The sequence below is a fragment of the Artemia sp. Qi Xiang Cuo genome, chromosome 17, assembly GCF_049724085.1.
Source record: "Artemia sp. Qi Xiang Cuo chromosome 17, ASM4972408v1, whole genome shotgun sequence".
In the NCBI taxonomy this organism is placed as follows: Eukaryota; Metazoa; Arthropoda; class Branchiopoda; order Anostraca; family Artemiidae; genus Artemia; species Artemia sp. Qi Xiang Cuo.
In genome coordinates, this window is record NC_142810.1 from 50177074 (window position 1) to 50195703 (window position 18630).

The window sequence follows — 18630 nt, forward strand, 5'->3', positions numbered from 1 at the left end:
CGCTAAATCAATATACTAGACTGAGTTGTATCTGTTAGAATGTGCTCTAGGTCATTTGCAAACGTACAGGGTAGATTTTAGACTTCCCGAGGAAAACGCTGGCATTATTTTAAATGACCCCGTGAAAAATCTCCATAGTTATATCGACAGATTACAACAACTAATTTATATTCAGATCAAGAAGGGGTGAGTTCGGGGGGCAATGGCAGCAGCAGGGAACCACACAGTGTATCTACACCAGGGAACATCTGGGGACGTTTTTTATTTTCATTTTTCGACAGGTACGCTGACTTTTTAGCAAGGTATAAACGATTTTGAATACAATTTTTGGAACGAGGTGAATAAACTTAATTCAACTCTGGACACATTTAGCGACATGGGAAGTGTGTCCACAATTTTATACATTGAATACGTGGATCTGAATCTCAGTAGATTTAAAAAAAACTTTAGTTTAAGGGGAGGGCGGGGTAAAGGAATAAAATGCCACTCGTATCTGTCGGCGAACGAAGGGGTTCAGAGTTTCAATTTTGACACAGGGCTGCAATGCTTTAAATATGCGTTTTTAGCAGCAGCCCATAAGACATTAAAAAATGATTCAACAATGAAAAATCTCTACAAACTTGCACGTAACGGTGGGAAAATTTTCCATAACTTAATTTTTGTCTTTTTAGTGGTAAAATATCGGGTGTCCTTTAAATAAATATGCATTTTCGATAAAGCAATTTAAAATGTTGGGGGGGGGGGGGGTGTTCTCCAAAACGACATTGAATTGGGCGATGGGGCGAAAAAACCAAATAGAAAAGGGGTTTTTTACTCAGTGAGGACGCCGAAAGTGGAAATGTTCAAAATTTGGAATGGATTATTTACCAGCCTCCCAAAGATGTAAATTCTTATGGTCATTTTTTCACCGTTACGGCGATAAGTCGACTCCTATCTCGAGGTGTGAAGAAAGGAGAACGTTTCTATTGCCCCTTGTGCCTCTCCTCATTCACATCTCAGCGAATATTATCAGATCACATCGGGCATTGCAAAATTCATGGAAATCAAAGAATAGAAATGCCGGTAGAAGGCAAAGACATTTTACAATTTAAAAATTTTCAAAATTCTCTTCTGCAATCTGATAAAGTTTCTTTAGATTGTGAAACAAGACTGGTTGAGGTATCAGACCCATCAAGGCCAAATATAGTCAAGGACCACAAACTAGTTGCGTGTTCCTATGCGCACACCCGTCACGACGCCAACAATAACATGAGCTTGGAAGAGTTTTTTTTAACTATGAACGAGGATGATAGTATGGACAAGGTATTGGTTTCTTGAATAAAAATGGCAAACAGTGCAATTTCACGATTACGTCATACAAATTATCCGATGACCGTGTCGGATAAAGAGCAACTGGCGTTGGAAAAGGGGACAATTTGTTTGGTGTGTAGGGGTGCCCTTGCCCCAAAAGACGCGGTGCAGGATCACAATCACCTTATTGACCCCAATTCAATGGGAAAAAGTAACTTTCGGGGGTGGGCTCATAATTCGTGTAATTTAAAAATTAAACAACAACTTTTTCTACCGGTTTTTATACATAACTGTAACTACGATCTGAAGTTTGTGCTACCTGCATTGGCACATCTTCAAAGAAATGGAACAGAGGACGAGTATGATGATGATGATGATACATGGGTGATGGACAGCTTTACGTACAAAATCATACCTAAATCCGCGGAAAAGTTGCTTGTTTTGGAATTTATGTGGAAATTTGTTGAAGCCGGTGTTGAATACACGAATAAAATTCGCTTTTTAGAGTTCTAAAGCTTTTTCACCAAATCATTGAGCGAATTACTTCAAGTGCAGAAAAACGATGACGGCAGGAATGCTTTCCCCCTTCTCAAGCAACAATGTCCAAATGAGTTATATGATTTGTTAACGGTCAAGGGAATATATCCTTATGACCATTATTGTTCCATGTCGAGATTCGCCGAGGAGGCTATTCCTTGTATTGAATCGTTTTACGACAGTCTTCACGATCGTAGTTGCACCCCCGAGGAATACAGTTTTGCTAAAAAAGTTTGGGCAGAGGGGGGGTGTAACAATCGATTTGACTACCGCAAGCCGTATTTGTCGAGTGACGTGTTAACTTTGTTAGACATTATATGTAAAAATACGGATAAAATCTATGAGGAATTTAATCTTGATTTGGGTTATTATTTTTCTTCGCCTCATCTAGTGATAGACCTCATCCTGAAAATTAGTGGGGAAAAAATTGGGCTAATCACTGACATTGATCAGCATCTGTTCATCGAGAGGTCAATGAGGGGGGTTTTGTTTTTCATGGAGACCGTATCTTGGAAACCGATCCAACAGGGGAGAAGACGGGGACAAAATCGAATGCAGTTTTCCTCGATATGAATTCTCTCTACCCCTCGGCCATGTCCCATTATGCACTACCATGCGGCGACTATAAATGGCTCAGTGACCCTCAAGCTCCCCATTTCCCCAACATTGGCGACGACAGAGTTGAGGAGAATGAACCGATTGGATGGTTTTTTGAAATTGATGGAGATATACCAGTCGAGCTTCACGATTCAGTATAGGATTTTGTTTTCCAGTGTATCAATATACCTGTGACAAAAGACTCTTTGAGTCCTTTCAATAGGCGTTAAGTCAAGGTGGACGGATTGTATTGGGCACCTTCAAAAAAAAAACTTATTGCTGACCTTCTGCCAAAAAAAAACATAGTTGTACAACATGTAGCGTTAAATAGGATGTGTAAAAATGGTTTCAACGTCACACAGGGTCACCAATCACTCGAGATCGGCCAAAAACCTTAGATGAACACGATTGATGACACTTTCGTCAGCATACATTTCGTAGCAAAGTCAAAAGCCGAAAAAGAACTTTATTCACTCATTTTGAATTCGGCTTTCGGCACAATTAGTGAGAGTGTTCGTAATAGGAATCGTTGTGACGTTCTGACCGATCCAGAACAATGTGCTCGAATTAGTGCCGATCCCAATTACACTTCCTTTACAATCATTGGCCCGGACATGGTACTTTTGAATAGGAAAAAAAGACGCATTGTCCTGAATAAAAATATTGCTGCAGGCAGTGCTATCCTGGAGATCTCAAAAAAGCTCAAGTTGGAATTCTACTACAATGTGGCTAGGGTGCGGTGGCCGGAAAAGGGGCAAGTAGAGGTCTGCTACGGTGACACGGATTCTCTACTGCTCAAAGTAAAAACACCAAATCTAATTGATGATTTGGCGCACGGTGAAATTATCAGTTCACGGAGGGACTACACCCATTGGAGTGGTGATCTTTACCCTGAGCTAGTAAAACGTCGGGCGCCCAATCAGCTTTTATTTTTTAAATCTGAAACGGGTAGCGACTTGATTTCCCGTGGTATGTTTGTCGACCCGAAGGTGTACTTTATACAGACATACGACGAGGAAATCAAGAAACGTTGCAAAGGAGGACCTACGCGCTATGTGGACAAGAATTTCGACATGAACATTTATAGGAATTGTATTGTTGAAAATACAATTCCACGAGCCAAATTGTTGGCAATTCGTTCATTGAACTACAGGAACTTTACTGTAAATGTAGAGAAAATAGCCATGAGTACCATGTCCGACAAAGTCTATGTTTGTCAAGATGGTGTGACCATCCTCCCCCTTGGACACTATTTAACTTCAGACCGGATTGAATGTACTGCCCACAGGGAAAGTCTCGGTTTAAATAAAGTCCTGTAACTAATTTCCTAAAAACCTTTTGGGGGGGGGGGGGGACCTCGCGGCCTTTGGGGGGGGGGGGGGGCCTCGCGGCCCGGGGGGGGGGGGAGGGGGCGGCCGCCGCCAGCGCGGGGGGCGCACCGTCACCAAAGTTATCTTTTTTTTTTTGGACTTAGAACAGATTTTTTTTTTTTTTTCAAGTGCACTAGCTAATTTAATGTTTTTTTTTTCTCTTTAAACAAAAAAAAAATGTGTTTTGTCTCGAACTGTTTTAATTTTTTAATTTTGGTTTTGTTTTTTTTTATTATAAATAAATTTAAAAAAAATTGTATTTTTTCAAGTGCTCTCTCTCTAATTTAATTTTTTTTTTTATCTCTATAAATAAAAAAAAAAAAAAGTGTTTTTTTTTTCTCCGTGTGTATACCTATGTAAATGCTGTTGTATTTTTTATTATAAATAAATTTAAAAAATTGTATTTTTTTTTTTTCATTTTATTTTTACTTTTTTTATGTGCGTATAATAAAATAAAAAAATATTATTATTTGTCTTTGTCTTTGTCTTTTTCTTCTTGAAGAAAAGAGTAGTAGTAGTAGTAGTAGTAGTAGTAGTATGGAAAAAAATTATTTAGTTATTATACAATTAGGGTCTACAGTTGGTTGTCCAGGTGAACTGTTGAAAGGAACATATATCAATTTAAAACACCGTTCAGATCGTTTCTGTGTGGGCCCTCAATGTCGGGGAAAACAAAACTCTTAACTAAAATAATTTAAAATTGTGATAAAATGTTTGCGGAAAAGCCGAAAAAAATCTACTAGTGCTATAGTATTTCGCAGGAGTCATACACTAAAACAAAAGCAATTACTGCCGCCACCATGGGATTGATGCAGATACAGTTCACACAGAGACTGGATTTTTTCAACATTATTGAACAAAACTCTTGGCTGATCATTGACGATCTGGCTGAATCTATTGAACAATGGTCTCTGCAAATGTTACAATTGTTCGCTGTTCGCTCTCATCATGAACAAATTTCCGTTACTCTAGTTCTACACAATCTCTTTCATCAGAGCAAATGTTTGCGAACACTTGCTTTGAACTGTACCTACTATATCATCTAAAGAATTGTTCGTGATTCTAGGTGGCTAATAACCCTCAATAAAGGAATCTATACAGTAGCCCCTAAATTTCTGCTCCCAGCATACAATCAGGCAACTAATAAACCCCACGGTTATATCCTGCTGGATCTTAATCAAAATACACCCGAGGATCTGCGTGTAGTCACAGATATTTTCGACAATGAAATTACAGTATATCTCCCGGTGAACACTAAAAAGACATATTAGTCGCTATCATGACACTGAAGAAACTACATGAAAATAGAAATTTGTTTTCAGTTCTAAACACTTCAAAACCTCCGCTTAGAAAAGCAATACTCAAAAACGGTCTTGGCAATGATTTCATTAATCTAATATCTGAAATTTGTTTAAATTTGACAGAGGGTAATGTTCAACTACCAGAAGTAGTTAAGCAACAGGCAAAGCAAAATCGTTCCATTTTACGTACTTTGGCCTCTAAAAAGAAAGGAAAGAATTTTAAAAGGAAACGACTTCTTCAGGCAGGCGGTAGCTTTTTCACACTTTTACTGCCAATAATTGCAGGACTTGTAAACAGTTTTCTCAAGTGAGAATGGCAAAACCCTATAAATTGACTCCAATAGAACTCGCTCTCTCACCCGTCGAACACTTTGAGGATAATCTGAGTAAATTTCTCGACAATGAAACTATTGATGATGATAAAAACTGATTTTACTTCAAGATGCACTTCGCCGAGTGGACAAACACTATCGATCAAAGCCCACTGCTGCTGCTGCTGCTGATTCCAAAAAAGAATCATCTCAAGAGTCTGCTGCTGCTGGAACACAATTAAAGAGGGTGTATTTGTTTTAATTTTTTTTTAAATTTGTAAATATACGCCCTAACAAATAGGGTGAAAAATTAACACGACTCCTGATCTATCTCTTGGAAAGTGATCAAATTCAAGTTGAGAGCAATGGGGAAAGGATTATAATTCAGGGCAAGAGCTATAATCTACTTGATTTAATGTATGACATGGTTACAAATCTTAAAGAAATATTATCATTTGACAATCGTATATAAAACTTTCTAAATACATTAAACTTCCCCAAAAGTCTTATTGGCAATAGACAAATTCTAAAAAATCTAAATGAACATGCATCATCATCATCATCATCAACATTAAAATATGAACTTGAAGAAGAAGATTTTACATCAATTTTGGAAAATACTAGCACACCGCTGATAGCTAGACAAAAGAGAAGACGTATCAAGTCAGCGTCCCCACTACCAGCAGCAGCAGCCAGTATACAACAGGGTAGTGGGCGTTACACAACGTGTTTACGTTCAAAATGGCTGAAGTTCTGAAAGGTGCTTATGAAAATATTGGCGAAGTGGGGAGTGTAAGTTCCCCCACAACTCTTTCCAAAGTCACGGGTGTTCGCACTAAAATTTTACAAGACAATCTACAAAATGAAACAAGTTACACTCTGCATATAAATCATAGACTTCGTGCCAGTCAATATCGAAAAACTAAAGCCTTTTACCCATTGGATATAATGCAAGCAGATCTCCTGACTCTAGATGAGTTTCAACGACGTCACAATACACCATACAAGTACATTCTACTTGCAATCAGTGTTTTTAGTCGCTCTGCATATGCAACTCCATTGCGATCAAAGAGAGGTGTTGAAGTTGCTCAGGCCATTGAAAGTATTCTCCAACAAGATTCAAATAAAAAAATTCAAATTGTTTGTTGGAGGTTCTTTCCTAATCCTACTTGTTAAAACGTAATAATGTAATATTGTTATCTGATATATACGGCGACCGGTCAGCGCCCGTAATTTTGGTAAGAACGGTATATAATAAATATTCTAATATCGAGTTCCTAATCTTTTGCAGAGAAAATACACCAGCGTTTAGACTAAATCTGGAAAAAATCTAGTCTATTTATACTAGTCGACCTAATCGATCAGTAGTAAACTCTAAACCACTTGAAGTTCATCATTCTGATCATAATAAAATTGACACCTTTCTTAAACAATATTCCAATGAATCAAAAGTCAAGAAGAAGAAGAAAAATGAAGTCACTGTTTGTGATACGGTTCAAATTAATAGAAAAACTAATTTTTTTAAAAAGGGGACTTACTTGTGGTCAACTGAACTTTTTAAAGTGGCAAAAATCCTAGACACTAAACCCATAACTTATCGCCTGCGTGATACCAAAGATGAAGAGATTCTCGGCGGCTTTTATGACTATGAATTGTAAAAAGTTAAAAATGCTAGTGAAATCTATCAAATTGAAAAGATATTAAAGACACGTACTCGCGGGGGTAAGAAACAGTTACTTGTTCGCTGGCTAGGATACAACTCCGATTTTGATTCTTGGATTGGTGTTGAAGATATTGACAATGCCAAATGATTTCTATGGAACTTTCATGTCGAATGTTTCCGATCCTCTCTACAACGACTTGAATACGACAAGTGATTTTTGGACAAAACTCTCCCTCGCCATCAACTTTGACGGTGCATATGAAGTGGCTCTTGTCGACTGTATTCTCAAAAATACCTATGACATCCTGAGAAAGGATCGTAAATATGAAATAAAAATACGACCGTTTGAATTCGGCGATGAAGGTGCAATGGCAACTTTTGACTCTAATCAGTACCCTATTGCTAACATCCCCTACAGGGAATACAATAACATGCATGAACTGTGTCGAGTTATCAACAAAAAATTGCAAGTCGAAAAAAAGGCGGGTCCACTTTCAATTACTCGACGGAACAAAGGAGAATTTATATTACCAATCCATTTGAGAATGAAAGAATTTTCCTCAATGAGAATTTACGTGAGGTTCTTGGTTTTAAAAAACATATTATTAAGACAGAAAATTTCAGTGGTATTGACCATGTTATCTATGCAGACGATGCACCCAGCTTCTCCACGGACACTTGTATATTTCTCTACGCTTCATTTGTGGAAAGATCTCGGGTTTGTAATTCAAACGTTGCCCTCCTTCGAGTTCTTGAACGAAAAACCAATCAAGAACATGTTCACCACTACAATATAAAGCATCTTCAGTATATTCCCGTAAACACTTCCTATTTGGAACTCTGTCAGTTAACACTAAGAACTGAATTAGGTGATCCAATAGCAATTTCAAAAGGCTAAGCAGTGATTACATGTCATTTTCAACCCTTTGTCAACGACAACGACGGTACAATAACCTAAGCAATGAACAATAGAAGAACTCCATTTGTCTGTCCCGATAGTGACTGTTATGTTGGTGCTTTGAGTCCACGTCAAATAGGCAATGGATTGGACTACTACAAGGGTCGCACTGAAATATCGGCCTGTGGTCTTAGGAGTTGGTTTTTTTGGTCATGTTATTCTTCCCTACCCCGTTACGGAAAATATATTGTGCGTGGTGCACTGCATTTTTCAGCCCCCATACTACAGGACTGGGGGTTGAGCAATCATTTCAAGAAAAGTTTTAAAGAATATATTAGATATTTAGCATAAGCCGTTGGTGAGCAATTAAAATCTAGACAAAATGGGGAGGGATTGAAAAGGATGCGTTCGCGTCATTCACTCATCAGTCTCCACCCAGGCAGGAAGCAAAGGACATCAACAAGGACTTTGAGAAATAAAACAACGAAGGCCAATAAGCAGCGGCAACAGAAGAAGAAGAAGAAGAAAAAGATTGTTAGCTAAAAGAAGGAGTTATTCTCTTGAGATTACCTATATACCCCACAAGGAATCATACCCATCAATTGCCTCCTCATTTAATTTATTCGTTGCTGACAATTTTGACGTAATCGTTAAGTATAGTTACCATGAACAATTTCACCCCCAACACCCCCTCTCGGAAAATATACACTTTCAAATATTTTCCAATGAAGATTATTTCATTGATTTGTCATCAACATTTATTGATTTAAATGTTGTGGTGAAGAAAAAGTCAGATAATACAACTCCAACCGCCGGCGTTGTTCTCTCCTCTGAAAACTGTATTCTACACAACCTATTCAAACAAATTAATGTATTTATTAATGGGACATTGGGGAGCACTAGCAATAATTTATCCAACTATGCAAGCTACATACAATTTATGATGATGACGCCAAAGGCGTACAAGGAGATGAGAGGACAATCATTGGGTTATGAATATTGAACAGGTATTGATAGTGACGGTGAGTTGACTACTGCAGTGACCCAGGAATATCTTCTATTTTGAAAATTAAATCACGAGATATTCAATACATCCCAATGGTTACCTCACACGATCAAGATCGACATACAGTTACAGATGGCCCCATCAAATTTTATTTTGAGAAAACACTTCCTGCAGAACCCAAGGCAAATGTCATTATAACATCGGCACTTCTCCACGTCCGAAAACAACAAGTTATGAGCTCTGTTGCATTGGCAGTGGAAAAGCTAAGAGCCAATGGTAACAACATTAAACTTCTTGTCCCCCATACAATCACCACTCACCGTCACATTGCCACCGGTTCTCTTAGCTATAGCGATTCATCATTTATCAATGGAGAAATCCCATCAAAATTGGCTTTGGCCTTTGTGAAGAGTGGCAGTGCCGTTGGATCCTGGACTGAATATCCCCATGATTTTAATTTTTTCGATCTATCTAGCCTTGTGTGCATAATGAATGGTATTCCACTGTACACTCTATCATTTGACAAAAAATCCTATAGAACTCTGTACGAGTTGACCATGCAATCCCTAGATCATGACTCTCAACTATTTGAAAATGGAATAACCGATTCAATGTTTTCAAAAAAGCATCGGGTTATTGTTTTGGATTTGTCAGGCATGCAAGATATGACCATAGTACGAACAGGGAATGTACGTTTAGAGTGTACATTTGCCAATGCTCTGACCGAGAGTATCACGCTAATATCACTGAGTCAATTTGAAACCTATTGGGAAATCACGCCCAACGGCAGTGTTCTACTAGACCTTGCACCATGAACACAAACCAAATAATCAATGTATTCAGTATGAATCCAAACATGTCTCAATACAAGTCCAATTGAATACCCTTAGAATTCATTGAAAAAATTCCAAGCGTTAAAAATATCCTAATCCGTATTAATAGCATTCCGTCAAATTTGACTACAGGTCAGTGGCTGTACATCTTTCAAACAGCAAAGAATATTGAATTTTTTGATCTTCTTGGCCTATCGTATAAATTCTACGCTCCGTAAATCTGCATCTTTATTGAAAGCAGTGGGAAAACCATTATTCAAAATCAACGAAGAGTACAGGATTTAACGACTAAGAAATGTGGCTTTCATGCACTACTCTTTTTCATGTTCAGATGTCGTGGCTACACCTACAAGCAGTTTTTCAACATCTACGTTGACCTACCTCAATTGAACGACTTTCTAGTGGAGAATATACTTACAAGTGTTTTTAATATTGATTTTAGTGCCCTAAGAATAAAATATTCCAAAGATTTATGTGAAATTGTTTATTAATAAAAAAAAAAATTATATACATGATAAAACGACTTTTCTACTCTTTAGATTTCATCCACTACTAGGTATTTGTCGACAACAACTAGTGCAGGTAGATTATCTGAATTCACAGTGTACTGATCCTGATGTAGTGCAATGTCAGGGTCACATTTTCTACAGTAGAGTGTGACTTCACTCTTGTCATATCTCTTTGTATAGTCAATGATACTAGTCGCATTCATTCTATAGAATTCACATGTTTCAATTTGCGTATTTGAAGCAATTTCACAAACAGTGTCCTCAAGTGTCGAATCACATTCCGTCACAGCCAAATAAAAATCAGTGGGCTTATAATCATAACACACATTGTCTTCAGAACGCTGACATATAAACCATATTCCCTTTTTGTTCCAACATTTAAATCGCTGACCCGGTTCCTCCTCCAAGACCAATCTAACCCTATGACGATACCGATCTCGTAGCAATACACAAAAATCCCGGTTAGGGTTCTTTCCGATCATACCGGGCTATGTACTCTCCCACTGCTTAAATTTATCATAATGACAATTGGAGCATTGCTGGCCTCTAGGATGAGAGTCACACACCTATTCAAGACAGGAATTACAACCTTTAATTTGTACAGCATATCCTCTATGCAATTTACACGGGTTGCAGAATCTACACTTTTCATCATACTCCTCAATCATTGTGCAATTCTCTCATGATGACCAGCTGCCCTGTGTGTACATACATAACGGAAATTTATGGAACATTTTGTTATGTGTTAACGATCTCACTACCACAATTAAACTGAGCTAGCAACAACAAAAAAAAATTGCCTGAGAGAGAGAGAGAGAGAGGAGTAAATCATCCTTGAGCACCATCTTTCTTATGAAAAAAAATTCATAAATTTCTAAAAACTAATGTATAAAATAATATTCACACTATAATTTTGCTGCGTCGTGATCAATATATCAATAAATTGTGTAAATGCAGTTGGACCACGATGTAGAAGCTTCATACAATAGTCTAATGATGGAGAATAAGTTTTCATTATATTAACAAGCATTCCCCGAGAAAATATCTTCCTTTGAATAGACAACTCTAGAAAATCATCGTCTAGAATCAAACGCTTTTCCATAAGAATTAGATTCCTCATGATTCGATCTTTCTCGAATCTATCCATTTTTTAGAGTCCTAACTCTCTCACAACCAACTTCAGACTAAACAGAATTTCTTTTTTCTACTCTAGAAAATATACGCTAGTCTACTATAGAAAGAAAAATACCATTGATTTAGAAACATTTTTATTGAACATAATTACAATAATAATAATATTCACTGATGCATTTTGTTCTCATCAATATATTTCGATAGGACGTCTAATGCTGACCGAAGTTTATTTATATGGAGAATATTTACTTTTCCAGCAAAACACAGCTGCTCCTCCTGCTTAAAGTTGCTTAATGATATCACATATCTAGCATACATAGCGTCCCATTCAAGACATAGTCTACAGCCAGCAGCTATTTCTGCAACCACATTGGGTACTCGTATATCGTTGCTTCTGCTGCTGTCAGTTCCATCATTAATCTCCAATAATGTAAATGCCCCACTCATTTTTTTTTTTCTCCACTAATATCTTTGCATATAAAAAAACTATTCTCTTTGAATCCAATTCTCTTACTAATATGAATTGTAAAGAAAACTATTCCTTTTATTCAAATCCTAATCACCAATCAAGTTATACTCGTTCCTATCGGCAAAGGTGTAATGACCGAGTGTAATGACCTGTTTACCTACCAGAAAAAAACCTGTTTGTACGGGGGCGCAAGCAAAGTATAAGTTAGCACTCTACTCGTATTCAGGAGGAATTTTTCTGGTGGGTGGAGGGGGGGTTGGAGTAGGGGTTAAGGGGGAGAATCTTTCCATGGAGGATTTTTCCTTGGGGAAAGGGACATTTCTATGAAGGGGGCGCTGGATTTCCCAGCATTATTTGTAAAACGATCAGAAATTAAATAAAAAAAACAAGTTTTTTTGAACTTGAAGTAGGGAGCAAGATTAAAACTTAAAACGAACAGAAATGATTACTTATAATGATTACGTATAAAAGGACTGTCCCCTCCTCACCGTCTCGCTCTTTACGCTAAAGTTTGACTCAGTCTGACAACTTTATTTTTTAAAACAATAACAAACTCTACCGTAAAGAGCAAGGCGTTGAGGAGGGGACAGTCTCTTTATGCGTAATCATTGCACGTAATCATTTCTGTTCGTTTTAAGTTTTAATGTTGCTCCTTACTTACAGTTTAAAAAAGCTTATTTTTATTTTATTTAATATTGCCAGGGACGATACGCGCGGTATCTATTGTGTATCATGTTGGAAAAAAGAAGACGCTACAGTTCTTAAGTGGGTCCAACATTATTCATAACCTTTAACATCCCATACATAGATGTGAAAGATAGACGCAGAAGATGCTTTCCGTGTCGACAAATTATAATTGATGACAATGACAGGTTGGGCGTCATGCTGTCATAATTCCATTATTTCTATTTTATAGGCAACCATGGAATGCAAAATAATAAGTTGCATTAACAAATCAATTAATAATGATTAATAGATACAAATTTGCTTCTTGGGAATAGTTAGGGCTGATTAAAAACAAGAATATCTTAAAATTGACAAGATTGTATATGGTGATGACCCTACAGCCACTTCGTTCAGAAATTAATTATGAGGAAGGGAGTGAGAATTTTCTCCACCCCTAAATTTGGGATCATACTGTCTTTGGTAGTTCTATTGAAAATGCCTTTTTTACCATTTCATTTGAAAAAAAAATAGAAAAAATAGAAAAACGTTTTTTACAAGACAGTGAGAAATTAAAACTAAAACTTTTCCAAATAAAAATAATAAGAAAAATCCTAATATTTCGACTTCACATCTGGAAGCCTTTATCAATAAAAAAAAAACTATCTTAAACTAAACATATAAGCAAAATAAGACAAAAACAATAACGAAAGAAGAAAACAAAAACAATAACAAAACGCTATACAAAAAAAACATAAAGAACAAAAGGTAGAAATAATTATGTTTTTTTCTTTTTTCTCTTTTGTTGTTTTATTTTCATTTTTCCTGAAGTTACCAACAGAAGTCGATGTCACACATTGCCCCCCAGTCAAAGAAAAAACAAGTATCAGATTAAGCTTAACAGGCACAATTCATTGGTCTGAGAAATCTGAGAATGAAACCTTTCACAATATCTATTACATATCTGGGACTTCAAGAAGCCCCATTTTAAAGACTGGAAGCCTTTTGGTAACCCCCTCCAGAGATTGAAAAACTACAGGATAGCAACTTGCATAGTTGGTGTTATTTATTCTATGACAGCTACAAATGTAGAGTGACTACCGGCTTCCAGTGAAATCTAACCACGAAACATTTCAGAATCTACCCTTTATTAATTTTTGTATCTCCACAGTCCCTCTTTTTATACCTGAATTCGTAAAATCTAGTAAATTTAAGTATCTAATCTGCCGCTTGTCTTCTATATTGCTCCATCACGACGTTTTAAGTGACTGTTTAATGCTCCAGTGACGGAGTCAACGAAGAAACTTTTAGGAAAGACTTCCCCAGAAAGGTCATTCGAAATCGAAGTACAGCGACTGAAGAAGCTGTTTTCTGAATTTTTCTCTTCATTTTTTCATTCTTCATTTTTTCTCTTCATGTTCTCTGAATTTTTTCTCTTCATCCTTTCATTTCATCAATCACGTTTTATTTCTACGTAACATATCTCACCCAAGAACATTTTAACTGTTTTAATATTATGCATGGTGACCTGAATACTGTGATAAGGAATCCAGTTCAAATTTTTAGCTGTCTGCTAATTGTTTTTAAAAGGAGGTTTCAGACTTTGGATTGAATGAACAATCCAAGTTTTTTGCGTTGAATCTTCTTTAGGGGTTGAAATTTCTCTTAAAGGCTCCTATAGGCATCTGGAATCTTTTCAAAATAAGAAGCCACATTTATATCTCTATATCCTTTTACTTTTAGAAAATCGAAAATAAGGAAGAAGTATTTGCCTTCACAGTTTTTTTCCATGGACTTTTCTGCACGAACATAAGGGAGTATTCAGGATTTTCATCCGGGGAGGAAAATATTTCTTGGGGGGGGGATGACTACAAAAACCATCAATGTTTTTATATTTTTATTACATTTGTACGAGTCGGACGAAAATTTTGCGGAGAGGGGGGTTGAAACCCGGTAACACTTCTCCCTGGATATAGTACAGCATTGACCAAACCATTTTCTCAGTGATCAAATCATTTATAAAAAAAAATGTAATCAAGGACAAAGACCAGTCTTTAATAAGTATGCACTGTGCCTGCTTACATACGTAAGCATACGTAAGCATGCTTACATGCGTAAGCATGCTTACGTATTATACGTAAGCATGCTTAACACATTACGGAAAGATTATTATGAATGCATTCAATAAGGAATATTAGGATATATTAGTGTTTTATTTTCTCATTACCTTTAAAGAATGAAGATACTCTTACTTCTAAGGAGTACACTGTTGAAAACATGCTTTGTTTGCTTCAAAACGTAAGTTTCTGTTACATTTAGGAGTACTAGGGCTGAATTTCTTGAGGATAATGTCTGGTGTTAAACAGGGATGCGTTCTATCTCCGTTTCTGTTTGTAATCAAAATGGACTACGTTCTACGGCGGTCATCAGGTTCTGAGTGAAGATTAGCAGTAGGCAGATCTCGGATCTACCTGCACACGCACACATAGTGATTTCTTGTTTAGTTAAGATAAGGTTTATTAAAAAAAAACGAAAAAAAATAAACATTGAAATCTATTTACCTCTCCCCCATAGGAGTGGGGGGGGGGTATATGGTTTTTTTCTTTCATGTAAAAATATTGTTTTAACAGAGTCTAAAGCTGTTCATTCTAAAAGTTACTGAGATGCTGATATTAAAATTAATTTTAACATTTACCTACATTTTTCTTTTTCTTTTGGGAGGGGGATACTTAGGTCTAATATTTATGGTCCCTGTTTAAGTTTCTGGTAATTTTTTTTTTACTATTTTTTTTTGTAGCCCTGTTATGTAATATTTTAACACAAGACGACACGTTTTATTTAACTTGACAGCTGATTTTTAAATTTCCTTTAAGTTCAAAATGGCTTTAAAATTAGAGGACAAATGGTTGAAAAGCACAATTTTGCCATTTTTTAAAACATGTTTTAATCGCTCGACTCATTTGAGGTCTACTTATGCTAGAAAGCCAAAATTTTCTAAGATTCATTTAAATTTTTCAAAATTGTTAGTTTTTTAGGGCAGCACCACATTTTCCCAATGTTGCCACCAGTGCCGGATCCAGGATTGTTTTAGGGGGGGGGGCAAAATAGGTTGATCCGATAAACTTGCGTTATGATCGAGTTTAATTAACGCAAACTTGCGTTAATTAAGTAAATTACACTACCTTAGACTATGTTAGGGGGCGCGCGCCCCCTCGCCCCCCTCTGGATCCGCAATTGGTTGCCACGATGATTCATTAGAGTAAATAAGCGATAATACTGGTTAAATTTTACAACCCTTTTCGTCCATAGGATTCAAACAATCCGTCAAAAAACAATCGCCTGCTTCCCAAAGATAACTACACTAACAAAGGAAAACTATGCAAGCGGATCGGTCCTATATCTTTATAAATAAAAAAAAAAACAAGTTTTTTTTAACTGAAAGTAAGGAGTGACATTAAAAATTAATACGAACAGAAATTATTCTGTATATGAAAGGGGCTGTCCCCTCCTCAATACCTCGCTCTTTCCGCTAAAGTTTTTTATTGTTTTAAAAAATAAAGTTGTGTGACAGATTCAAACTTTAGCGTAAAGAGCGAGGTATTGGTAACCTTCGTCACCCCGAACTGTTTGATTGCTTGTGTTTTCCTAATTGCTCATCATAACTTCTCTTTTCTGAGACTAACAAATCTACATCTACATAAATGTAGATGAATCTACATAAATCTACATAAATGAATCTACATAAGTGTAGGCATCTTATTCTTTTAGTGCAAGTTACAGCTAGGATTGGCATAAAATTGAACATTTCACGGGAATATAAAGCTTAAGACCTAAATTTTGGGAAATTGGAACCGCGAAACTGGAAACCAATGTTTAGCAATGAGTCTTATACTCGCTGTAGGAATCACAGTTTTGTCTGAGCAATTTAGCACACTGTTGTCAAACAATCGTAGCTCCAGTTTTATGGCTAGGCAAGAAGATCAAATAACATATTTGCAAGATTTTCATGACACCTTTTCTTAAATTAATTAACGACATTTTTACCAATTCTGAAAAGCCATCCGAATTGATCTAAATAGCACAAAAATAAATGAAGTGTTACATATCGATGAGAGCATATCCATGATTTTGTTCGGGGGGAGGGGGAGGGGGTATAACTCCAAAAATGAAGTTACATCCGTTTTTTTTACGTTTTTTCAAGTTTGACAATTTTTTCGGTACAAACGCGGTAGCCCCCCCCCCCTAGATACGGTTGCGTATATCGTACCGATCCAGACATCTATCTGAAAGGCATTTAAAACTTCTTAAATACGTTCTTACTCATTTTAAACCCCCTGTCTCGCTTAACACTTGACATATGGTGAATTTTTTAAAATTTTATATTTTTTATACAATCTTAAACTCGTCTTTAAACACATCAACCATGATTAAACTATTAAAAAAGATGTACGACACTTACATGAATTATTATAATTTGTAAACTGTCTACAAACGTTTTCAGTGAATTTCCCTGTAATCCTACCCCCTCCAATCAAAAACGTCTGAATCGTATAAAAAAAAAAAAATGGGCCCTGCTTAGAAATGAAAAAGTGTTCAAATTTAAAATGACACTTCGACTAAAAAAAAACAGTTTCGTTTTAAAATTCAGTCCAAAGAATATACTTCAAATTGACCTATTTCCATGTATATTGTAGGCAAAATTTTCTCAAGTCTTTATTCTGTTTCATTAAGCACTAATGTATTCCGAACATAAAGTTTTTTGTAGTAAAAAAAATATCAACTTTTTTCCAAGTTTATTTTCGAAAGCTTTCGAATTGGAAAAGGGTCGATTAAGGGCATGTATGGACTGCAATAATTTGAAAGTCTTTTTTTTTATAGTTCCTGTTCAAACACAGTTCTGTTCTTATTTTCCAAAGTCAAAAATTTGAAGGTTTAGAGAATAGCCTATACATTTCTTGTGCTTGAGAATAAAAATAAAACAAAAAAAAAACTTTCCCGGAGTAAGTATACAGAGAATTTTCAAATTAGAAAATCTTAACTCATCGAATTTGAACTGAATTCATCGACCATACCCATTTAGAATTTTCGGTACTTTTTCAGTAAACGGACTCTTTTATCGAGTGTATATTGAATGTCAAACTGGAGACGCGACGAAAAACCCGTTTTTACGGGATGATTCAAGACACCTCTGTAGAGAAATACAATGTATAACGTGGTTTTAATTGCGTATAAGATATTAAACACCTTCTCAGGCTTTTAGAGCCTTCCCCCGGGCGGTTGCTTGTATATAGTTTATTTTGTAATTTGTAGTAAATAAAGCAAGTCAAGTAAAAGTGTTGTTTTTTGGGGTTTGGGGGGGGGGACCTAGGTTAGGTTACGTAGTCAATATATGCTATGCTTTGCCCCCCCACCCCCATATGTGCAAATATATAGCCCAAATTTGTTTCTAAACTATTATATATTCATCCTATTTTATTTTATTTCATTAGCATTAACCAAGCTAGCACTATAAAAAAGAGTCCGTTTAATAGAAGAGTACCGAATTTTCTAATAAGATTTTCTGATAAAAATATTGTGTCCCATGCCCCTAGCCTTTAGTTTTCTTTAATTGAATACTAATGTTATCTGAATTTAAAATTTTTACACTTGTACATAAAAAAAGCTTTTCAAAAGTTAGTCTGAAAGAAGGCTACAAATCGAGAAAAGGGTCTCTACATTGAACATATAGATCATAAAAATTTAGAAGTTTTTCATGACTTTTCGTGTTAAAAAATATCGATTTATAATCCGTGTTTCAGTCATGGTTGTCAACTTTTTGGTTGATGAATGTGATGCTTAAGCATCCAAAAATGTGTCACTTTTTTCTCTAAAATTTACCCATCTTGAAATCTGAAAAACTTTTTTTACTTATTTACCAGTTGTTATTTTTTTACCAGTTGTATTATTCCATATAAAACGTTCACACAAAATCACTGAGTGCGTACAGTTAGGCTATGTTCAAGGACAGATGCAAGAAGCTCTTCAGATATTTTTCTCGGTCTCAGGCAAT

The 18630-nt window shown here is 36.1% G+C and overlaps 1 protein-coding gene across 2 annotated transcripts in view; it reads right to left on the reverse strand.

The window, feature by feature from the left end:
• LOC148942302 (sodium- and chloride-dependent GABA transporter 1-like) overlaps positions 1-18630 on the reverse strand; it is a 191651-nt gene that overhangs the window by 156913 nt on the left and 16108 nt on the right. The gene's annotated exons all lie outside the window — the stretch shown is intronic.